This window comes from Amblyomma americanum, chromosome 1, assembly GCF_052857255.1.
Source record: "Amblyomma americanum isolate KBUSLIRL-KWMA chromosome 1, ASM5285725v1, whole genome shotgun sequence".
Lineage (NCBI taxonomy): Eukaryota > Metazoa > Arthropoda > Arachnida > Ixodida > Ixodidae > Amblyomma > Amblyomma americanum.
In genome coordinates, this window is record NC_135497.1 from 163,527,274 (window position 1) to 163,553,002 (window position 25,729).

Genomic DNA, 25,729 nt, shown 5'->3' on the forward strand with positions numbered 1-25,729 from the left:
CGACGCCCTTGACTGCTTGCAAGACGCCGAGTTCTTCTCCTCCCTGGATCTCCGTTCTGGCTATTGGCAAGTCCCGATGGCTGAGTCCGACTGTCCTAAAATGGCGTTCGTCACCCCTGACGGACTCTATGAGTTCAACGTGATGCCATTCGGCCTCTGTAACGCTCCCGCAACGTTTGAACGAATGATGGACAACATCTTGCGCGGCCTGAAGTGGACTGTTTGTCTCTGCTATTTAGATGATGTTGTCGTGTTTTCGCCCGATTTTCCGACGCATCTCAAGCGCTTGCGCCAGATGCTGAGCTGCCTCACCAATGCTGGCCTTCAACTTAATCTCAAAAAATGTCATTTTGGTACCTGGCAGCTGACAATACTCGGCCACCTCGTCTCCAAAGACGGCGTCCTGCCCGATACTGACAAACTCCGTGCTGTCGCTGACTTCCCTAAACCGACTTCTACAAAACAAGTGCGCCGATTTGTGGGTCTCTGCTCCTATTTTCGGCGATTTGTTCCCAATTTCGCCTTCATCGTCGCGCCCCTGACGAAACTTCTTAACGGTCCCGCCGACCTGTCTACGTGGGACTCGGCCTGCGACGACGCTTTTGCTGCGCTCCGTCGTTTTCTCACCTCACCACCTATCCTTCGACACTACGACCCCAGTGCCCCTACTGAAGTGCACACCGACGCAAGCGGAATCAGTCTCGGGGCTGTCCTTGCCCAGCGCAAGCCCGAATTTCCTGAACACCTCGTTGCATACGCCAGCCGTGCCCTCACCAAGGCTGAGTCGAACTACACCGTGACGGAAAAGGAGTGTCTCGCCGTAGTGTGGGCTCTAACAAAATTCCGCCCATACTTATATGGCTGCCCGTTCACCGTCGTCACCGATCATCACGCTTTGTGCTGGTTGGCTTCACTCAAAGATCCCTCAGGGGGCCTAGGCCGCTGGGCCCTCCGTCTTCAGGAATTCGATATCACCGTAGTTTACCGATCGGGCCGCAAGCACTCCGACACCTTGTCCCGCTCCCCACTGCCCTCTCCTGCGCCCTCTTCGCCAATATCTGTATCCCTACTTGCAGCGCTCACTACCATGGACATGCCCCATCAACAACGCCAAGATTCATGGATTTCATCGTTGCTCGACGTACTTCATTCACCCTCTATACCCTCTACGGCCTCCTTCCCTCGAGCACTTCGTCGCCAGGCTTCCCATTTTGCCCTTCGCGACGGTCTTCTGTATCGGCGCAACTATCGTCCAGATGGCCGCAAGTGGCTTCTCGTGATTCCCCGACATCTCCGTACTGACATTTGTGAACACCACCATGCTGATCCTCAGAGCGCTCACGCTGGCTCGCTGAAAACGTACGAGCGACTACGCCAGAGGTACTATTGTCGGGGCATGTACAACTTCGTTCGTCGCTACGTTCGCTCCTGCACGGCCTGTCAGCAGCGGAAGTCGACACCTCGCCCTTCGACTGCCCCGTTACAGCCAATACCGTGTCCGGCTCGCCCTTTTGATCGTGTGGGCATCGACCTATATGGGCCACTTCCCTTCACGACCGCTGGGAATCGCTGGATCATAGTCGCCGTGGACCACCTCACTCGGTATGCTGAGACCGCTGCCCTACCTGCGGCTACTGCTCGCGATGTAGCCTTCTTCCTTCTTCATCACTTTGTCCTGCGTCACGGCGCTCCTCGCGAACTTCTCAGTGACCGCGGCCGTGTTTTCTTGTCTGAAGTTCTTCACGAGCTTCTCGCTGCGTGCCACACAGTCCACCGCACCACTACTGCTTACCACCCTCAAACCAACGGCCTCACCGAACGCTTCAACCGTACTCTTGGGGACATGATCGCCATGTACATTCACTCCGACAGCTCCAATTGGGATCAGGTTCTTCCGTTCGTCACCTATGCATATAACACCGCCTCTCAAGCAACCACCGGCTTTTCCCCATTCTTTCTTTTATTCGATCGCGAACCTTCTTGTATGTTGGATACAATCCTTCCTACAACCCCGACAGCTCGGAATATGCTTCCCTCTCTGACATCACCCGCCATGCTGAGCAGTGCCGCCAGTTGGCTCGCTCCTTCACCTCCGAACGTCAAGGTATCCGTACCCATGCTTCCGATCAAGACACGCCCGCGGTTCACTTCTCCACTGGCTCACTGGTCTGGCTCTCTGTTCCGAATACGTCCAAATTTTCGGCCAAGCACATCGGCCGTTACCGCATCTTGGAGCGTACGTCACCGGTCAACTACATTATCGAACCGGTGACACCTTCTTCGGACCATCGCCGCCGTGGCCGCGACGTCGTTCACATCAGCCGCTTGAAGCCGTATTATAGCCCCCTCGTAGTCTCCTCTCCTTGAGTCGCCAGGATGGCTCCCTCTTTCCGCCGGGGCACTTGGAATGAAGAAGATGAACCAGCCCCGAAGCCAACGACGACGAAGCGCTCGCGCCGCCGGTTCTGATGCACCGAAAGGCACAAACACAGTACTTTTGCTTGCCACCTTCTTAGCTTCGCGAAATCGTTAACCATGAAGCATAAGTACGGCGTCCACGCACAAAATAAAGCAACATTTTGCTTTACTCACTCGGATATAGCCTGAGAGGAACAGGAGCTGTGAGGCTATCTTCGCTGTTTGCTGCCAGTCTTGTATTTCCTGATAACTGCTGTATTATTTGTTTTGCTTAGTTGTGGTACCCCCCAGGCTTTCCGGACCATAGGGGAGACTACGCATGCGAAGAAATCTGGGCCTTGAAGGGTGCATGTAATAATTGCACCCGTGTAGTGTAGTTTCTCTATTTTGGTCTCAGTATTATGCTGATCACTTTTTATAATGTATGGAATAATAATTACGAGACTTCTTTCGTCTTTCAAGTCCTTCCTTTTTTTCGATTTTTTGGGACCATTAATTCTACAAAAGCTTTCTAAATGAATTGTCTAAGATATGATCGCATTAACACTGTTTCAGTGAAGTGTGGGACCTGTAGAAGTTAACATCTTCATTGTGTAATATATCCAAGTCCAGTTGATCTTACTGCATTTTGTTATTGCTGGATGGTAATAGACAAGTGACAGTGGGATGAGCAGCTGTTTGAACAGACACAATAGGACACCTCACTGCTTTGCGGTCTCGTGTGACCGTTTCCGTTTCGGTGGCGAACCGATTGCAACGTTACAGCCTGTTTGACATAAGCTTGTGAATATTAAATCCGAAGCTAAGAGACAGAAAACGGCTTGAGTTGATTATTTTCAGCAAATTTATATGCGTGGTATTCAGGGCACTGCACTTTGTTCTGGGCAAAAAAAATAAATAGGTACCAACTCAAACAGAAGCAGACACTAGAGAATTTTAGACCTCTGTTCTAACAACCACTCATGTTTTTTCACTGAAATTCATAGTAACAACAATGTTTGTGTTTCTGTAGCAGGCTTACAGCTTTTGTGTTGTTTTGGGCCTGAGCCGGGCCCACCGACTTGTTGGGACAGGCCGGCCCTGGTAGCCGAGAGCTTCCTCGGGCTCGGGCCAGTTCGGGGCATTAGAGAAACCGGGCTGGGCTCCAGCTGGTAGCGGTAGAAGGTATCAGGCCCAGGCTGGGCCCGGGGCTATAACTATGGCCCGTGCAGTGCTCTACTCCCAACATTCACCATTCTTCTCACTGGACTCTTGTACGCATCTGGTGCAAGCACAGAGAAAGTAGTGGTGTGACTGTTTTACTTGTGTCGTCAACAGTTCATGGAGTGTATTTTGGCTGCTGTGTATAAACAATGGAATGGTCTGTGGGGATGCATGTTCTGATTCATCATGTGGTCCAGCAGTGCATATTCATCAATAGTCGGGTCAACTCTTAATTAAGTAGTATTTCCTTGCTGCAGCCTGCCATGAAAGTGAAATGCATGTGCACATTGTGGCGCAGCTGAAAGAAATCTTTGCCACTAGCTTGCTTATAAGCTGTCATCCTGTCTGATTGCTTGTATGTGAATATAGTTCTCACAGCTGCCATGCCTGGTGCGTCAGCAAAACCATGAGTTTCTCCCACGCTTGCTGTATGTCGGTGCCTCTTTGAAGCTTTAGATTCTGGATGCCAACCCTGCTGATAAAGCATAAGACAACAAGTAGTTTTGCCTTAAATACACAACACGCCATTTGCTCAAATGCACGTGCATATTATTGGCATAGTTGGCATGGCACATTTGGAGGCATATAGTAATATTATTTAGACTGTTGGCAACTTTGGGGTGAACTGTTTTCTCTTCTTTGTTAATTCATCTGTAGAATACTTAGGAAGTAACTGTTGCAGCAGCACATCGGACATGATGCTCAATCAGTTCTGCTTTATCGTGCAGGCCTTGGCGCTCTTTCTTCAAGTTCAGCCTTCCCTTGGTTGCACTGAAGAAGGATTTACTGCTGCTCTTCCGTATCAACCAGACATCAAGTCATTCGCACGAGCCAGCCGTTGCCCCGTCATCGAGATCGTCCAGCCTTTCTTCGTTTCAACTTCTGCCACCCCATCGGTGACGTCAAGTCACGTGGACATACCTGCGGCTATAAGAAGTTGTCCCCCGGCCATCTCAACCAGTGGGCTAGGCAGCAGCACATCGGACATGATGCTCAATCAGTTCTGCTTTATCGTGCAGGTTAGTGATTATTCTCGAATGAAGTGTTTTCGCAGTGATGACCGTTTTCTATTGCTGCTGCCATGCCCACTTGGCTTACAAAGTGTTGTCTCTGCTGTTTCTTTCAAAATAAGCCTTTTGATCTGTGGTGACATTGAGTCGAATCCGGGGCCTACAGACCAGGAAATATTGCAACAACTTCTCTTGGGGCAAAATAACATAACTGCATCAATCAACAATGTACTGACTAGACAAGAAAAACTTGAAAAAAATGTAGCTAGCTTACATGAACGAATAAGTGGCATAGAAACTCAAATGGCTTCTCTTGGTACATTGAAGACAGAGGTAAATGGCCTGAAATCAACTATAGCTGAACTAGAACAAAATGTTTCCAGCCTCTTGAATAAGGTTGATGAGTTAGAAAACCGGAGTCGAAGGAATAATCTGATAATTTATGGCGTTAAAGAAGAGAGCACTGAAACATTTGATGATCTTATCAAGAAGATAAAAGAGAGTGTGTTTCTTGAAAAGCTTGATTTAACCATTAGTGGAATTGAACGCTGTCATAGGCTGGGAAAGAAGAAAGATGGTGATCGTCCAGTAATTGTGAGGTTTTTAGACTACCGTGAAAAAGTATCGATAATGAAAGCCTGTCCCAAACTCAAGGGCTCTGAAATATCGATTTCAGAGGATTTTTCTCTTGGCGTTCGTCAGATAAGGCAAAAACTATGGGAAAGCTCTGCAGAGGAAAGGTCGAACGGTGCGAAGGTCAAGTTATTCTTCGATAAATAAAGTGTGAACGGGACTTTATTTGCCTGGGACAAAACTGAAAACAAGCGTTACAGGATTACCAAGCACACCTGACAGAACAAAACTAAAAAAGGTTGTTTTCGAGTTTTAAATACTAACTGTCGCAGTGTTGTTAATAAAGTCGTTGAGTTGGAAGGTCTTTTACTTACGCATGACCCTGATGTAGTAGTGCTAACTGAGACGTGGTTAAGTGAAGATATATATGACAGTGAATTTGTTCCAAATAACTACCAGGTCTTTAGAAAAGATCGTGACAGAAGAGGTGGGGGAGTTGCGATACTATACAAAGCATCTCTACAGCTTATAAGATTACCTGATGTCACCGGAGTCGAGGGCATATTCTGCAAAGTTTATGCTAATAACATCAAGTATTTACTAGGTGCCATTTACAGGCCCCCTAACTCTCCTGTCCCTGTCTTGCACCATTTAAAAGAGTATATCCAGTGTCATGTAAAACCGGGAGACAGAATAATTATGACTGGTGATTTCAATTTCCCGAATATTGATTGGTGCACTTTTTCTTCACAGTCCTGTAATTTGATGGAAAACGAAATGCTGGACCTTGCCTTAAACTTTGATCTGCTGCAAGCTGTAAATGAGCCTACAAGAATACAGCACGGTTCGATGTCCATCCTAGATCTCTTCTTTTTAAGTGGCAACATTACGGAAAACATCTCTTGTGATGTTGCTACTGGTATATCAGATCATAAGGCAGTTTTATTGTCACTAAATGATGTTTCTTTAAAGCATGAAGATGCTCTTCATTCCTTTCCAAATTTTTCACGAGCAGATAATGAGTCCATCATTGACATTCTTGACCTTCGTTATGACGATTTCCAAACGAATCCTTGCAGTATTAATGACTTGTGGCTCATCTTCAAGAACATGGTTCATGAATGTATCCGGTGTTTCGTGCCGAAGATATCTAAGCAGTCTTGTAGCCGCAACCCTTGGATCAGCAGAGAGACGCTGCACTTGCAACGTCGACTAAAACGTCTTAAAAGCGAGCGAGATCAGCCACCCCTTCCATAGTCCGTGTTATTGAGGAGGTGTCACAACAATTAAATGATCAGACTTTACTTGACAAAGAAAGATATTTTGGTGTCCAACTCCCATCATTTATTAAAAAATCTCCTGAAAAATTCTGGAGGGCGATTACCCCGAGTTCCCGCAGTGCCGACATGTTTGTAATAGATGGAAAATGTATTCGCGATGATAATGCAGCCTGTGTAGCCTTTAATAACCACTTTAAAACTGTTTTTACTGCAGACAATGGTCATCTCCCATCTTTCAGTCTGTCTTTACCCCCTATACCTGATGTTACCATATCTGAAAATGGAGTGTTCAATTTACTTCTAAATCTTGATGTTAAGAAATCGTTTGGCCCAGACGACATCCCAAATGCCTTTCTGAAGCAGTACGCGCAATGGTGCTCCAAGTATTTATGTGTCATTTTTATAAGGTCTATAGAGGAAGGCGCCCTACCCGATGACTGGCGAGTTGCCAGAGTTAAACCTTTACATAAAACTGGTGACAAAACACAGGTGCAAAACTATCGCCCTATTTCACTTACTTCCACAGCGTGTAAGATACTTGAGCACATTATTCATAAACATTTATCTACCTTTCTTGAAGAACATAACGTAATATCGAAAGCTCAACATGGTTTCAGGAAAGGATATTCGACATGTACACAGCTAATACAAACAATTCATGATTTTGCAGAAGCCATAAACGAAGGAAAACAAACTGACGTAATATTTTTAGATTTCCGCAAGGCCTTTGATACGGTTTCTCATAACAAGCTAATATATAAATTGAGTTCTGTAATAAAAAATGATAAACTAATAACCTGGATTAAGGCCTACCTGACAAACAGGCGCCAGTTTGTTACACTAAATGGTGCCCTCTCACATTGCATTCCAGTTGAATCGGGAGTTCCTCAAGGATCTGTGCTTGCACCGCTTTTGTTTATTATTTATATTAATGATATCGTCCAAGATCTCTCTGTTAATGTTAAGTTATATGCCGATGATTGTGTCCTCTATGAACAAATTAACTCAAGTGAAGATCAAATCAGGCTAAATAATGACTTTCGGAAGGTAATGCGCTGGTGTGATAGGTGGCAAATGGTGATAAATTTTGATAAAACAGTATATATGAGAATAACGCTTAAAAGGAATCCTCTTCTCTACCAGTATGGTACTTCCGATAATGCACTCTCAGAGGTAACATGCTACAAATATCTCGGCCTATGGATTTCCAATAATCTTTCCTGGAACAAACATATTGATACTATCTCGGCAAATGCTCTGCGCAAAATATTCTTCTTGAGGCGTGCACTACGGTTCGCTACTCCTGAAACACGTTTCCTTGCGTATAACACTATTGTGCGGCCAATCTTAGAATATGCCGTAATGATCTGGGACCCATATACCAAGATTAACATTAACAAATTAGAAAGGATTCACAAGAAAGCAGTAAGATTTATTTATAATTCCTATGGTCGCACTTCTATCACTAATCTTATTAAAAAGAGTGGCTTACCATCCGTTACTGATAGAAACCGTATCTGTCGTTTGAAATTCTTTTTCCAGTTAATTCATGCGCAATACAACATTGACATCTCGAAAATTGTTAGTTACTCTAGTGGTTATGCAACACGCCTGAGACATTCTCTTTCCGTAAAACCTTTATCCACAAGAACGAACTGCTACAAATATTCCTATTTTCCTAGAACTATTACCGAATGGAACAACCTTGCTGGTCATATAGTCGAAGAGAATAATTTGTCCCATTTTGAGGCGCTGCTGCAACAAGTGACGAAATTTTGAATGTTCGGTTGATGAGTAATTTGTTGAGATTTACTTAATTATATGCTTGGCTCTATGACTGCAGTATATATATTCTGAGGTTGTGAAACGATACAGTACAGTGTGATGTACTAATTTCGTTGCTGTGATGCCTTGTCTGCTGTATTTCCTTTTTTTTTTTGTCCTTTGGTGTTACACAAATTAGGTACCCACCTGCGATGGTCTTGTTGTTCAAGACCGCAGTATTTATAAATAAAATAAATAAATAAATAAATAATATGACACTTTTAGTGATGCTGACAAAATCAGTAATGCTGATTACTGCACTGAAAGGACATTGCAGTATTTATGCTTTCAATACATCCTTTGTTCAATTTTCAACTACTACACTTCCCAGCATATGGTTTCAGTTTCCCTGACATGGATAAAAGCTATGAAAAGAAGCATTCCTGCCTGTTCATGAAGACAATCAGTGCAATGAATTCTAATTTCTTCACCTGCAGGAGTATTAGCCCTGAAAATAATTATAGGTGTGTTAGCACCAAATTTTTCTTACGAGAGACAGTCTGGCATCTGGTTAAGCAACTGATGAAATCTAATAAATGAGAGGTGGTTGCTGCATTTTACAAAGCTTGGTGCTGGGCAAATTGTTTCCATTCTGAAGGAAACATGTTAAAACTTTAAACTGACAGCATCAGCACTCATCTTGTTCATTTTCTTTCTTGCTCGTGTCTTACTAAAGTATTGGTGCTAACATTTTTTCCGCAGATGGCACTGGTGCTGTGGTGTAGTCTGGTGCAACACAATTCTGATTGCCTCTGTGGTGAGACCTGCATTTATCTCATGATTGGAATCACATTACTTGAGTTGCTGCTTTGTTTTAGACTGCAGATATACATGGAGGACAGTGTTGCTTCTCATGCAACTGCATACAAATCACTTCACTTTGTGCTTCTTTGTGCAAAGTTTATGGTCAAACAAAGTGATACTGTCATGTGAAAAAATGGAAGCAAACTTGCTTGCTGCATGAGCACAATGCAAGAAACCGGTTTCTTCATTTGCATCATATATAATATACATGCAACAGACACTGTGCAGCCACATATCTAGCTTAAGAAAAATTGCTTTTGAAGGTGCATTTTTAGTTTTCTTGGCAGTAATCTAGTGCTATGGCAAGACAACCAAAAATGTGGTCATGTTCCTTGATAGATCTGTCTTGCTGATAAACCCATGTTCATGTGCCATTAGCTGAGCATTGAACATCTGAACCCAAGAAAGAGATAGCAAATAATGGAAAGGCAGGGAGGTTAACAAGGCAACGTCCTGTGAAATTGACATTTTAAAGAAGCATACCTAGACACCTAGCTTTTGGATGCATGTTTTCTTGTTTGTCATGATGTGTAAGGCATTATTATACGTGGATTACCATGTGATATTCTCCTATGACTGTTAAATAATTTATAAGTGAATTTGTTTCTCGTTCTGTTTCAGTTTCGCTTTCAACAGCCGACTGATGACTGTATCTTCAAAGTGTGCTTATAGGCCATGAGAGGAATGAAAAACTGCAATATAATCACTTCTTCTACATGTATTGTCATTGCGGCTGATGAGGAAGGCTGGCTTCAGTACTGTAGTGAATTAAAATGATGAATCAGCGATTATATCGACATTTTTCCATGCCTCACGTGACATAGAACCAGACTGACGTAAGGCCATTATTTGAAACCAAAAGAGCATGACAGAAAAATTCTACTGTAATTTATTTTAGTGGTCGTAGGCGAATACCACATGGAAATTCATGCATAGTAGTGTCTTCCACATCATTGTAGAGCATGAAAATGCCACCGAAATTAGGTGTCTATAGTCCTTTAAGTTCTTGTATTGTCAAAGATCTTGTGATGGACATCAGGGTCTCCTTGCTAGTACGTGGGCATCGCAAAGAGATGAGTCTAGATGGCTGTGATAGGAAAGAGCAAACGCATTTAATGACTGATGAAGATCAGCACTGCTGGAGGAGAAGTGCAGCACCATGCAAACTTGTAGTGATGATGGTGACGGAGACTTCTGGTGTTGGCAACACGAATTTCCACCATTCTAACTCCGCCAGATAGGTTGCGCTAAGGGATTTCCATAGGATATAAGTGTTGTGTGGGACGTTTCACAGTGGTTCTGCAGGGGAGTCAGAGCAAGCACGATCTAACTTTTCCGTCTTGACCACGATGTAGAACCTGTATTCGCGCTGATGTCTGAATACCTCAGGCATTTGTTATTAACTAGCATGACACAACCCCATTTTATGAGATCGAGGTGTTCTGAGTCGTTCACAGAAATGTTTCTCAACTTAATCAAGTATTCTCTAACCCAGTGGGACCAAAAGGCTTGTAATTGGTTGGTTCTCTCTGAGTTGCCAAAAGTTCCTCAGTTGGTCTGATGGGGAGCAGGGAGTGTTTGACATGCTAAACAAAGGGAATGATGTGAGCCGTTGTCCAGCCAGAAAACTCGGTAAGAAGAGGGCAGGGTCCATCAACACTGCTGAAAACAAAAGTGAGGAGATGAGAGTTGAACATTGCCTCCAATTCTTCAAGAATGATAATGAGGTCATTCTCGCTGACCACTTGTCTTCCCAGCACCCTTTACTGACAGCACAAGTCTTTCATAAAGCCCTACCCACCACGGGGAATTTGAGCAAATAAACTTCCACTGTATATTCAAATCATGAAGAAGGAGAGAATGTCAGGATCTTGAACCATGCTCCATATTCAGTTGCATGAAAGATTTCATGGAAGTTCGTGCATTGTCAGTGTAGACTAACACAGTCCCCATCTGGGCACAAATCTATAAAAGCCATGATGGAAATTGACAGCCGTCATGTCATCAACTGGTTTGAAATGTACAGCCATTGTAACAGTACAGTCAAAAACGGGGATGTATACTTTCTTCTGATCTTCTTTTCGGAAAAGAAGATATTCTGCAAATTAAGGTCAATGCCAATGATGAGGAAATAGGTTGCAGTCTTGTAACGTCTACAAGTAGCAGTGTTTCCTGGTGAAATGGTGTAGACTGTGTCTTGCAACAAATAAAACATCCATATTTCAGTTTCTTCGCTGGCTGCCATCCTCAAGGAATCCAATATCTTTCATGGACCTTCATAGGGGTGTCACAAGCACCAGCATGAAAAACCTTCGCGTGAGCTTGCCAAATAAGTGTACTCAACGACGAATCCTTCAGAAGCAGAATAGGACAACTGGCTGCATACATTTCGCTTATGCTCGGTGCTCTTCCTAGGACTTGTAATAAGCCCTTGTTGTTGAAACTCGGTCTGAGTTGTCATATCAAGCATCCTGGAGGGAAAGCTTTCTGTTCCAACAGGCAGTTAACTTCCACTGCAAAGTGGCGCTTTTGCTTGACGCCATTCAAATGCCTTTCAGCATCGACTTCTTCAGATGAACGTTTCCCTGTCTTTTTAGGCCCGTTTTTTAAGTTGTGCAGGTATCTAAAAATCTATGCTGTTATTCACGGTAGCCTCATTAAAGAGCTGAAGCTCTTAATGTCGAGTAGAGGCTCATCCTGGATCTTGATTTCGAATGTATGTATTACAGTAGCCAATTCTTGATTGGGCATGTCACACTGTACAGCTTCTTTTAAAATTTGGCCCGGCCAACCTGCCTTATCCGTTATCCATTGTGGATCTAGATTGCAACAGCTTGTCTACGGAGATGCCTCTTGTAAGTAGATCATCTGGGTTCTCCTTGCCAGGGCAGAATCGCCAGAGTGAAAGATCGGTCAGAGTGCATGTCTCTTGAACTCTGTGGCACACAGATGTCTTCCACATATGTGGATTTTTCCGAATCCAGCTGAGAACTATTTGCGAGTCCATTCAAAAAGGTCACATTGCTGAATCCAAGGTCACAGTTATGAGAAACATAGCTGTACATTAACATAGCCATCAAAGCTGACATCAACTCTAGCCTTGTTAGAGTTACTGTTTTGAAAGGTGCAACCCTTGCCTTCGAGAGCAGCAAAACTGTGTCAACTCTTCTGCAAGATCCATGTGTGCATAAATATGTTGCCACACCATAGGTACTCTGACTAGTATCTGCGGAAAGATGAAGCTCAGCTTGGCAGATAGGGCCTTTATGCTATTGCAGCTCCTAGATTCTTTGGAATGCTGAAATCCTCAAGTGTATCTATATCTTCACTCCATTTAAGCCAGGTGTCAGCCAAATGGGCTGGCAAAGGGCCATCCTTTTGATCATTCGCTTCCAATAGGTCTTGAAGAAGAATCTTTGCCTGCACCAAAAAAGGTGCAAGGAAACCTACTGTGTCATAAAGCCCTGCGACAGCTTTGAGTACGAAGTGCTTCGTGACTTGATGGTATTCGAGGAAATGAATCTTCAGGGCTTAAATGAAAAGTAGTCTGTCCACAGATTCCAAGACAGCCCTAAAACCTCGGACATTCATTGGGTAGGGCAGGGGTCTCTCATCTGAAGCAGAATTCCTGAACTTGGTGCTTATGGCAGGGTTATTGCTAGTCCATTAACGAATGCTCATGTATGCATGCTGAAAAATTCCATTATTTCTGGTGCATTCTGCAGGTGCTGACACATGGTTTCTGCTTCTGCAGTAAATGGATTTTTAGAATGTATGGCATGTGAGCATGGCTCTTCTGTCTGTGACGGCTCGTTGGTTTCTACATAAGGACTGTGTATGGGCGACTTATGTAGTGGTTCCAGTCGTTTAAGGTATGATGGCCTCGCTGACCCATACACTATCGATCCATAATGCAGGGTAGAGTGTACTACAGAGCGGTAGGTAGATAGATAAAGAGGAGGAGGGAAAGACAGGGATGTTAACCAGAAAGGGGTTCCGGTTGGCTACCCTGCACTGGGGAAGAGGGATTAGGGGGCTAAAAGGAGGAAGAGAGAAGGGGAAAAAGGCATAACACACACACACATGCACAACGCTGTCACAATTTGTCACTCAATCCAGTCGCTCTCAAGTAGGCAAAGAGTGCCTTGTATGCCTTGAGGGCAGTCGACTGCTGTGGCCACAGACCGAGGATCTTTTGCTCTGTTAATGGGCGAGGATCAAGGCGGTCCAGGGCAGAACACAGTGTACAGAGTGGTAAATTTGTATGAGACATGTCCTGTCGGCACCCCAAATGTTTTCGTGACATTCCTTTGAGTATATTAAGAGATTGTGAGGCTTTCTTCTTGTGCATTTATATGAGGCACGAAAGTGAGTTTTCTGGAAAAGGTTGTGCCTAGAAACTTGTGCTCATTTTTTCACAGGTAGCTATGTTTCGTTCAGGTGTATGAATGGGTCAGCCTGTAGGCCTCGTTTGAGCGAGAAAAGAATATCCATAGTTTTGTGTGTGGAAAACTGGAAACCATTCCTATCTGTGCATGTCACTAATTTATTTAGTGTCAACTGTATTTGTCTCTCGCATGTTACTAGGTTTGAGGACATGCAGGCTATTTGAAGATTGTGAACATAGACTGAATACATAATGGACTTGGGGATTACTTTGGCTGTGGAATTCATTTTTATAACGAAGAGCGTTGTGCTTAAAATGCACTCCTGGGGAACTCCATTTTCTTGGACGAAGTTTCTTAAGAGGGATGAGCCTAGACGTATGTGAAAAGAACGGTTGGACAGGAAATTATTTAGGCAGTTTATCATCCTGTGACCAATGCAAAGCTCTGCTCAGTCGCGAAGAATACCAACCCTCCAGTTTGTGTTGTATGTCTTCTCGGTGTCGAAGAAGAGGGCAAGACAGTGCTGTTTGTGTATAAAAGCTTCTTTGACAGTATTTTTGAGGCAAACTAAATGGTCTGTTATTGAGCATGCATTTTTAAAACCGCATTGATGGATGTCAAAAAGTTTGTGGGATTCAAGGACAAATGTTAGTCTTATATTCAGGACACTTTCAAATGATTTGGCGAGACAGCTTTTAAAGGGCCGCGTCCCCCCTTAAGCGCTGAGGATGCCGAACAGTGTTGGTCAGGCAGCAGTGTAGTGAAGACAGTCCCGCTTTGGCCTGTGTGCGGTTACTGTGCCATATGCGCTAAACTTGGGCTTTCAACAATTGGCATGCGGCTTTAGCTAATTTGAGCTACTAGTTCTTCTAAGCCAATGCTTTGGTCAGCATCGAGGGCAACAATGAGTCACTCAAGAGTGTTCACAGAAGGGCTTTAGCTTTGTCTTGACATGACTGAAATGTAGCAGACCATGTTTGAGGTTTGATGCTGTGCTCATTGCGCTGGCCCTCTCCCAACTTTACTCGTTTAGATGCTTCTACCATGCCGAGATCGACAACAGGCACTGTGCCCTTGGAGAGAGCAGGAGGATTGGCTTGGCATCTTTTCTTAATTTTGGTGCTTGGCAGACTACAAAAATAAACTTGACTTTCTCATCTAAAATTTTAACAGCGCTGAACTGGGGACGTCAGTGCCACATATATTTGGTGTAGAACTAAAGAACTCCTTCATGGCATTACAGCTTACCATCTAGCAATGGCAGTACGCATGTCGATTTAATGTTCGCTGCTTGTGTAGTGATGTTAGGCCTGACACATGGTGGTAATGCTAACAATTGCCAAAATGTTCACTCTCATCTGCTGCTAATGGACGAGGTTTACTGCATGAATGCTGCCACTCCTTCAGGTCGATGCACAAGTTGTTTTTCGCTGTCATTGTTTGGAGGCAGAGTTTTTTTCTCTAGTGCAAGAGCACTATTCCAATGGGTAAACCCCAAGCAACATTTCTTTTGTCCTGTGTTTATAAACTTGGCCTCACTGCTATGGAGGGGTTATGTCTCGCAATCATTAGGTTTTCGGCCACGTGGATTAATACAGTCAGTCCTGGATGCAAATCTGAGTTGAAGGGGGCTGGAGGTTTGTTAGATTTAATGCGGGCCTATTTAAGTGTAGCGGAGCATAAATTTTGGTCTTTTATGTCTGGATAAACGAGGAAGGCATGCAGCATTAACCATTAGCTGTAGCTTTCTCATGCCGCATGCGAGCTAGACTGTCCCACTTTTTGTGCAGAACCCAGCCAGAACAGAGGTGCCAGGCCGAATTATGGGATGTCTTCTCGGCTGACTGCTTAATTTCCGGAGCAGTCCTCTGCCTTTCCTGAAGTGCAAGGCAGTGGCCGCGGCATGGTGCCAGGTGGCTCCGCGGTGGGACCCACACGCAGTGCCGCCTGCCTATATTCGACTCGGGAAGCCGGGCGACGGCAAGTCTGCCAAGGGTGAGTCTTTCCTTTGTGTGCACGCTAGCCGTGGAATGTGAATGCACCAGAGGGGGGTGCAAGCGCAGTGTGTCATGTAAAAGGCAAGTGGTGACTGTAGGTGGTGTAATGTTACTGTGAACTACTGCTTGAGTGGGCTCCATGAAACATAAGAAAAAATTCTACTCAACTCCTGAATATATGAATGTGCACTGAGCTGATGCTCAAATTTAGATACACCGTGCATATATCATTGAGGATGCAAGCAAGCGTAACGTAGAACAAGCAACAAATTTTTTGTTTGTCATTAGCTTTGCCTTGCAACTGTTTCTAGCATAGGAGCTGAAAGAAAATGTGCACTCAGCAGCAAGGCTGACATGCAGCTGCAATCAGAATATGATTTGCAACGCAATGCTGGCGTCAAAATGGCAAAAGTGAACAAAGCTGACTTGAAGTTAATGTATCCTGTGCCTATGCTGTCTAATCTTGCCTGCCACTGTTGCCGGCTGATATCGGCATCTCGGCCTTTTAGCGAGTGGGCCGGGTTACATGTATGGCACTGTGCTTGTGCACTAAAACTACTCCTAAAGTACTTCGTAGCCACTGAGTAGGATAAATTTTCGTATGCAAGAAATTACTGGACAAGTACCTCGCAGCAAAGGCGCATAATTTTGTCTCACTATGTTGATGCTTTGCATAGCTGCTGTGATTGAGGGGTCGAATCGCAGCTAGGTCGGCTAAATTTCAATATAACTGAAATTAAAAACGTTCCTGGGCTGGGTGACGTCGGCACTCATTGGAAGAATTCCCACTGGTAGAAACTAGTCCCGAGCCATCCACTAAGCGTCAGTCGTAGCCAACTGGTGCCTTTGGGGCGCTACATATTAAAATTTGGAGAAGCTGTGTTCCGAAGAGTCTGAAGCCAAAAGCATATAATTGCTTAGGCAGCTTCTTAGACGGTCATTGGATATAGTCTAGCATGTGCCGTGTATACCCGCGTAATGATCCCACTGTCATAATGAACCCGCCCTCCACTTTCATCGGCCAGAATTTACTTTTTTTTTTCAGCCTTTAGCTTTTGTTGCGGGGTCCACTTTGCACTCCATCGGCAGTGGGAACCTTGGCAGCGTGGCACTATTCTGCGCCCCCCCCCCCCCCTCCATGCCGCATGCCCTCATTCTGCCCACTTGTATGTTTGCACATGTGCGGTTGGTCAGTAAATTTATTACACGAGCACAGTTTTCCGAAAGTTTAAACGTAGTAGTTGGGAAATTGTGTTTTCTGGAAACGTATTAACCTGGAAAAATATGGCGTAATGCTATGGGACATTTTTAATATCCGCGATTTTGAGCGTATTAACAGTGAGATCTTATGAACTGGGAACATATCAACGATTCATTGTGTTCATTGACATTGGCGTTGACAACGTTCTAGAGGCGGATGGTTTTGAGGAAAGGAAGGGCGCATAACTGGCTCCCTGGACAGAGTCTGCGTTTACGTGACGTTTCACGTCGCTCCGTCCTGTGATGCCATATGAGTGTGCAGTTTGAATCGGAGGGCAGGAAAAGCTTCTTTGAAATAAATGCATCTTTCGCTCCCAGACGAGCGGCAAACAGGCCATGAAATGCTGAACTATCAATGATTTTGCTAACCAAAAAAAAAATATATGATAGAGTTCTTTCACTGTCCCTTTAATAGGATGTATTTGCTCTCAGTTGTCAAGAAGTGGTTATTCCATTTGCTTATGGCTACTCTGTATGAATGCTTGCACTTTTGGAGCTCAGTGGCAGCATGGGATATTGGTGATTGGGTCCAAAAATCTGCCTGCTTTTTGCTCTGATGCTTTGCCATGCAACTGTTTAATGGCTTCTTGCAGTTTTTGCTACATTCGTGAAACAAGATGCTTTTGGAGGGCATTGGAAGAAGGCTGTGTTGGCAGAGGCACAAGGCCTGTAGGGACTTTTTTTTTTTTTACTTTAACAGCCCACTCACCCGGCTCATAGGAGCTCTTTCAGTTAGGAAGTTGTGAAATGATACAGTTGAACTACGCTGTTTTTCATGGGGCCACGAGGAAAATTATATCAGCCAGGCAATGTAGCCAAACAATGTGTGTGGAAAAGATTGCGAGTGTTGTATGCCGCTAAGTGTGAAGCGCTGGAGGATGCCGAGCAGTGTTGGTCAGGCACCAGTGTAGTGAAGACAGTCCTGCTTCAGCCAGTGTGCGGTCACTGTGCCACATGCGCTAAACATGGGCTTTCAAAAATTAACATGCGGATTTTGCTAATTTGAGCTTCTAGTTCTTCTAAGCTAATGCTTTGGTCAGCATCAAGGGCAACGATGAGTCACTCAAGAGTGTTCACAGAAGGGCTTTAGCTTTGTCTTGACATGACTGAAATGTAGCAGACCATGTTTGAGGTTTGATGCTGTGCTCATTGCGCTGGCCCTCTCCCAACTTTGCTTGTTTAGGTGCATCTACCATGCCGAGATCGACAGCAGGCACTGTGCCCTCGGAGAGAGCAGGAGGATTGGGTTGGGTAAGGCATCTTTTCTTAATTTTGGTGCTTGAAAACAAAAAAAACTGACTTTCTCATCTAAAATTTTAACAACGCTGAACTGGGGACGACAGTGCCACATATATTTGGTGTAGAACTAAAGAACTCCTTCATGGCACTACAGCTTACCATCCAGCAGTGGCAGTATGCATGTTGATTTAATGTTCGCTGCTTGTTTAGTGACGTTAGGCCTGACACATGGTGGTGATGCTAACAATTGCCAAAATGTTCACTTTCATCTGCTTGGTTCTAAAATTCACTCGCATCTGCTGCTAATGCGTGAGGTTTACTGCATGAATGCTGCCACTCCTTCAGGTCGATGCACAAGTTGTTTTTCGCTGTCATTGTTTGGAGGCAGACTTTTTTTTCCTTAGTGCAAGAGGACTATTCCAATGGGTAAACCCCAAGGAACATTTCTGTTGTCCTTTGCTTATAAACTTTGCCTCACTGCTATGGAGGGGTTATGTCTCGCAATCATTAGGTTTCGGCCACGTGGTTTAGTACAGTCAGTCCTGGATGTAAATCTGAGTTGAAGGGGGCTGGAGGTTTGTTAGAATTAATGCGGGCCTATTTAAGTGTAGCGGAGCATAAATTTTGGTCTTTTATGGCCGGATAAACGAGGAAGGCATGCAGCATTAGCCATTAGCTGTAGCTTTCTCATGCCGCTTGCGAGCTAGACTGTCCCTCTTTTTGTGCAGAACCCAGCCAGAAAAGAGGTGCCAAGCCGAAGTATGGGCTGTCTTCTCGCCAACTGCTCAATTTCCTCTGCCTCGCCTGAAGTGCAAGGCAGTGGCTGCACTCACTCGGGAAGCCAGTCGCCATCACGTCTGCTAAGGGTGAGTCTTTCCTTTGTGTGCACGCTAGCAGTGGATTGTGAATGCACCAGAGAGGGTGCAAGTGCAGTGTGTCATGTAAAAGGCAAGTGGTGACTGCAGGGGGTGTGATGTTACTGTGAACTACTGGAACGCTGGTGACAAGACGACCTGGTGTCATTTTGATGCAGAGTTGTAACACCTAGAAAAGAGCAGTGGAATGCCTGTGGCCATTTCAAAAGTGTCTCGTGACCTCCGTAAGAAAGGCTAGTTCTGAAGGTTGTTTGACTGCTGTGTATTGCGGCGCTGGCACATTTACAGAGAGGCAAGATGGCAGCCAGCCATACTCCCTGCCGAGCACCCCGACGAGAGCAGTCTCTGCACCGCCTGAGAAATGACAATGTTCAACTACGGGGTCAGGTGGGTGGTCCTTTCCTAATAATAATAAAAAATGTTGTTATATATATCATATGTTATGTAAATTGCGTGGCCTGTTGCTTGAGATGAAATATGTTTTCGGCTCATGGTTGACTCTTGCTCTCGGTGGCCCTGACCAACGTTCCTTTATTAAGAAGGTAGTGACATTCTCAGTTTCCTGCTAGCTTCCTTCTAAAACCTCCATGCCCATCACTGCGTGAGAGCGTCGCTGGAAGGTTCGAAACTATTTGGTGCACTTGCAAAATTGCAAAGCTTTGCCTTTGTTTTGCCATTTATTGGCCGGGCAGGAGTTTCCTGCTTGAACTGTCTGCACCCATTGGTGGCTCCTGCCCGACCTGCTTTAACTGCACCACGTGATTGTGGTCTGTTCACCACCAGAAAATCGGCTCTTCAAATACAATGTTTTCAGTGCATTAGGTTCGACATAACTGCAGCGCGAAAGAAAGACTAACACAATGGAAGGAAAACACTCACGACACGGAGAATCGGTGCACTCACAATTGTTTTATTTTGCCAATGCATGGGAAATATAAAGGTTCCGCCGTGCACGCACTCACATAATACAGAAGAAAAGGAGACGTGCCAACGACAGTATAGCTCTTCTTAGCTCGTGCCTCAGTTCCAATACCATCGGGGTTGATGCCGTCTGTGGTGCAGGCCACGGCAATGTGCCAGGATGCTGCGCCAGTAACAGCATGGTGTGTTTATATTTTGACGAGAGCGCCAGCGGCAATGGCTCACTTGGGAAACTTGGCAGCGTTACAGTACACTGGTGTGGCCGGCTGCCGACAGGGTATGTGGTGTAAAAAAAGCCGGCGAGACTGTCAAGAAGAGTCATGGGGCGTGAGGTAGCGCGTGTCAGAGTACGTGCACTCTAGCACCGGAGGAGAACCTGGTAGTTTAGGCCAGAATATCACAAAACTTCTTAGCTTTCACGCCACAGCTAACGCTAAAACATTCGCGGTACACACTTGTAACTGTCCTCCGAGTTTTATTTATGTAGAATGTTGTCCCACTCATTTGGGTAACCTCTTCTGTGCAATTGGTCATGAAATCGGCTATGGAGCAGCTGTGTTTCGTGCATACGCTGAAGTTACTATCCTTTCCTAACCAAGAAAAAAAACTGGTAGGGTTTTAACGTAGTTATGGGGGGAGGCTACCCTTGAACACCAACTTTTTTGTTTCTTGAGATATCTGAATGAAATTTTCAGGGTAGGCTAACAGCACAACCATTTGAAGAACTACCAAGTTTCGTGTAGCTGTGGGCACTGGTTCTCAAGTTACAGGAGTATATCAAAGTGGTCCACATAAGGTCGCTTATTCCAGGCTTTGAGAATTTTAAAATAGCCTTGGCACTGTGAAATTCATTACGGTCATTCCTGGATAGGTGCCCCAGGCCAAAAGCTGGAAAAGTTTAGCACAGCACAGAATTAGTTTCAATAAATTAGACCTTCATCAGGCATATTTCAATAACTTGAAAAGGCGATCTTGTCCTGCGCTCAAAAATTTATTCAGGTGCGGAATTAAAAAAAACCCCATGGAAATCCGATAAGCGGTTCCCGAACAGCAGCCAGAATGAGCAGCCGTGCCAGGCAAGAAATACATTCTGAGAAAACAGCCCTCAAAGGTTGCGAGAACACCAGCTTCCTTGTGTCTTGAGATATATCTGAATGAAACATTCAGTGTAGGCTCTAAACACAGACATTTGAAGAAATACTAAGTTTCATGAACCTGTGTACACTGGCTCTAAATTTACAGGAGCATATCAAAATGGTTCACATAGGTCCTTTACTCCAGGCCTGGAGAATTGGAAAACAGCGCCGTAACTGTGAAATTCATTATGGTTATTCCTAGTCGGGCACCGCAGGTGAAGACGAGGCCCTTTTGATGAATTTCCTTGCTGAAAAATTTTAACATAGCACTGAATTTAGTGTCATTGATTAGACCTCATTAGCCAATATTAATTGCTTATGACAAATTCCAGACAAAATAATCTGAATAAACGAGCTCGACTTTCCCTCGGAAATTTATTCAGGTATGGAATAAAAAAACCCCATGGAAATCCGATAAGTGGCTCCTGAGATGCAGCCAGAATCTCGATCTTCTCGCACGTCAGGAAATGCGTTTCCAAGTGAACGGCGGGCGACGTGTTCTCACGCCTCGGGGTAGGTGCGAGACAGGAGCTGGAGGCCGCAGTCGCCCAGGTTGATGCGTTTGGTACACAAGGCATGCCCGAAGCAACGCATTCTTGCACCGATGAAGGTGCTGGTACGTCGCTGGAACCGGCGACGCAATCGCTGTCTAGTTGCGATGTAGCAGAAGTTACGCGGCATGAAGCATCGACAGTCCTTGTTGGCGACACGCTTTGCCGAACGAACACACTTCATTGCATGCTTCCGTGCACCGAACGCGCTCTTTAGCCTTGTTGGACGCATCGTGACTGACTGCGCAATAGTCAGCAGTCTGCAGGAAGCTGTTCGGACGACACGGCGAGAGATGGTAAAGACAGCGACCACAACGACAAAAGTACAGAGCCAAGTCGCTTCGGCCGCCGCCGGAGGGGGCCGCCGCGTCAGCGCGCAGCAGCCAATAGCGGCCGCGCGATCCCCCGTGTTTTCAAGGAGCGCGCCCTCCGGCCAATCGCAGCCACGCATTTCAAAGGCAGGAAACTCGAAAGGCGCTTTGAGGGCCCCAATCACATGCGAGCCACGCTCCCACCATGCCGCCGCCTTCGAAAGTGGCAGAAAAAAAGACCAAGAATTCACGAACAAAAGAAGACCAAGATGGCGGCGCTTGGTTCGCTGGCTGAGGAACAGCGTCCGCACGAAGTTGGGGTATTTTCAGCGCTCTCTCGCAGCTCAGCGGCCACCACGGCTCGTTAGATAATTGATTTGAAGTACTTTCACGGCTAATTAGTCATTCATATTTGCAGAAAAGTTAGTTAATGACACATACTGCCGGAATATGCACTTTTCCAAAGCTTGATTTTTCGTGATTTTTCGCTTTTAAGGGCTGTAGCTACTAGGGGAAATTGATGGTTTTCTAAGTTTCAGGAACCGCACTATCACGGCTGTTTTCCACACTTTAGGCATTTTTCCTTCTATGCATATTTTGTTAAAGAAATTCAACAGTGCCTCTATGGCACACTGAGAAAGGCTCCACTGTTTTTATTTGTTTTTTGGCTATATTTTTGTGTTTCAGAAATGACTGGATAGTGAGATAAATTGGAAACTGCAGCAAAATGTTCCCCCAAAATGTCTACCTGTTTCCTTATGATTCTTTGTGTTCCAGGTGTTGTCAGAAAAGGAATTGTGAATGGTGAAAAGTTGTCATTAAATTTTTGAACCTGCTGCCACATTTTTAAAGATTTATTTGGACTTTTTATAGATAAAATGTAACTCTGCCATGAGGCTTTGTCGGCACTGCGATGGACATACCGAGCTTTATCTCCTACCTTTATAAAATTTGCGAGATCCTCCTGTGTCGGATGCCTGAAAAATTTACCCCAAGCTCTATTTCGTTGTTTTCTGCATACTTAGTCTTTTGTCCACCACACTTTGTGGCTTTGCAGCACCACTCCTGAAGACTGAGGAATAGCTAAGTGTGTGGCATTTATGAACAATTCGCGAACATTTCGTTTATCTGATCGATGATGAGATTTCTTAAAACTATATTTTCTAAACTGCCTTTTGCTCTAAAAAGCTGCCAGTCTGATAAATGCAACTTCCGACGTCGCGGTTTTGTTCGAATGACTTCTGGTGGAGATGTTCACTACAGAAGTTCCAAAAATGCCCATCTAGAACACTCTTTAACAACAAACCGCAAGCTACCCGGCCACTGCTCTTGCGATTTGAGATGTGCCAAAACCTCAGTGTACTAGACACATTGCCAAACAGTGCTTGAAGGCGAGATCCGCTGCCGCCATGGTACAGTTTCCCTGCAGTCCGTGATCTAACTCTTACGCAGTTCCGCAAAATACATTCCACATCAAGCTATAATACAAGAATTCCATACACTTCAGCAAAAATACAGTACTTTCATAGCTTTTTATTTAGATGGTTCAAAAAGAAATGCTTACATTGGAAGCCCAGTAGTATAAGGAAATTTGAATAAAATATTAAGACTTCCACAATGTGCATCCATCTTCACTGCCGAGTATTATGCTATCTGTGTAGCCACGGAAAAAATAGTAGATGAGAACGTTACCAACAGTATTATTTGCACAGGCTTGCTAAGGGTGCTTACTGGCCTTCATTCTAGAAATACAATAACTCCACTGCTTGACGACCTCATACACAACATTACAACAGCCATTGCTCAAGGACAAAACATAAGACTGCTGGGTGCCAAGTCATGTCAGCATAAAAGGCAACGAAAGAGCAGATTTGCTGCTCAAGCTTATGACACGCAAATTAAGAAAGTAAATGTACCATATAAAGTTTGCATAAACTTAGTACATCGTAAAGCAAGAGAAAAATGGCAATCTCCTTGGAACAATGCAATAAATAACAAAGTGCACTTGGTAAAGCCAGTTTTAGGCGAATGGATGTTGTGTCCACCAGGAACGTTTCAAGGAAGTCGTCTCCGTATAGGCCACGCACATTGCGTACAACTTTCTGCTAACGAAAAAAAGACAAACTAGTTTGTACATGTAGAGATGAACTTACAGTAAATCACACTTTAATTTCATGCTCGAAACTGGAAAAGCTAAGGAAAAACTGCTTTTTTCCATTCTATAATTTCAACGCATTCCTTTTTACCCAGTGCTGCTCTTAGGTGATATTTTCGTTTTCAATTTGGCCCGTACGAAGTGATTCGCCGTATAGGCGAGTTAAATTATGAAGTGCTGCCGATCGTAACGCGGGCGTCCCGCCACCCGCCTGCCTCTGAAGTTGTTCACGTAGCTCGCCTGAAAGCGTACTGTGACCACTCGGAGCACGTGGCCTAACTCTTCGCGCTCTACACATGTTTTTCAACCTTAATTTTCCCTCTCTGCGCATCGGGACGATGCGCCTTTCGGGAGGGGAGCAGTGTCGTGTGTTATTATTATTCCCTCATTTTGCACTTAACGTCTTCTTCAACCAGCTGGGTGCCGATCGACGATGAAGAGGTAGAAGATCGGCAGAACCCGCTCGTGAGCCCGGCCGCGACCGCTTGACCTGTCTCTGGCGCCTGCTACTCTGGTCCTGGTTCCCCATCGTGCCTTCGACCCGCGTTGTCTGAACGACCCGTGACAATAATACTGCAATTAATCGTTGACATGTCTTGTGTTATTATATTTTTAACGGAAGGAGGTTTTCTTCAAAAATGTAAATCATGACCCAGTGCTTCGCGTGATACACCTCAGACATTTCTCATTCCGGAGAAAAGGTCTCAGGCCTTTATTTGATTGGTTGGGGGCCTCGAGATCCTTGCCCGGGCAAGGATGACCTCTGAGGTTACCCGACCCCCTTTAAAGCTTTTAATAGTACCAATTTCTAATATTTTTTTCCTTTGTCATCACGAGGTCGTTCTAACCACCGATGATTTTTCAAATTTCTATAAAATGATCCAGAAAATTTCTATACCTCGAGCTTGGCGCGTGATGGCCTTAGTTTCTTATGTGCCATAAAGCCCAACACAACACACTGGTTTCTGTAGCAGTGAGAAGGTCATAAGTATACATTAAACTTGTCCTTAAAGTTCCGAGACTGATTTAATTTCTTCCCTAGAAGTGATTGCCCAAAGCAAATGCTGATGCTAGTGTTGATACTATTGTTGTTGTTGTTGTTGACCTCACACAATGGCACATACTAGTTGATGCTTGTGTTTAGTGCCATCTTCTAGTATTGATATTGGCTGTTGTTGTTGCTGGGGCAGCCGCTAGATGGCATCACGTCTTCGGAAAGACTGTTGCCTCTAGTCATTGGAACATTCTGCTGTGAGTGACTGTGAAGAGATGGACGACTGTCTTGAACAGCATATTAACAAAATTCTGGGTTAAACTTGGCAAGGCCGCCACACAGACATATGAGCTTCATCATGATGCATACAGCAAAGAGATGTTATTGGAGAGACGAGTATTCGAATGACGTAAGAGGTTCTTCTCAGGCAAAGTTGTTGTAGAAGACGACACAAGGCAGAGGTGCCCTTGGAATGAAGACAACATGGCTTGGATCACGGAATTTTGCAGCAAGACTGCACCGTTACAGTTTGCATGCTTTCAGATACCCTCGACATCAGCAAGACAGCATGCAGTAAAATTTTGTGTGAGCTCTTGGGGAAATCAAAGCTGAATGCCAGACTTGTGCTGCACTCCACACAGCACCAGGAGGACACACACGTCTATATGTGCTTATTAGCTCTCCGATACACACAAGGATGCTGCATTCGTCAACATCTATGGGAATCTGGACAATGGCGCCTTCAGCTATTAGGTAACGCTCGTGATAACATGCTCCTGTAGTTCAACCT

General features: G+C 44.8%; 2 long non-coding RNA genes across 2 annotated transcripts; both read left to right on the forward strand.

The window, feature by feature from the left end:
• The first annotated feature begins 4,364 nt into the window (after window positions 1-4,364).
• Window positions 4,365-11,416, forward strand: LOC144114095 (uncharacterized). The gene is made up of 3 exons (XR_013310951.1): window positions 4,365-4,640; window positions 9,011-9,065; window positions 11,339-11,416. It is a non-coding gene; the product is annotated as an uncharacterized LOC144114095 (long non-coding RNA).
• Window positions 11,417-18,842: 7,426 nt separating this feature from the next.
• On the forward strand, window positions 18,843-24,686 carry LOC144114097 (uncharacterized). Its single transcript, XR_013310953.1, has 3 exons — window positions 18,843-18,862; window positions 19,160-19,258; window positions 24,362-24,686. It is a non-coding gene; the product is annotated as an uncharacterized LOC144114097 (long non-coding RNA).
• The last annotated feature ends 1,043 nt before the right edge of the window (window positions 24,687-25,729 follow it).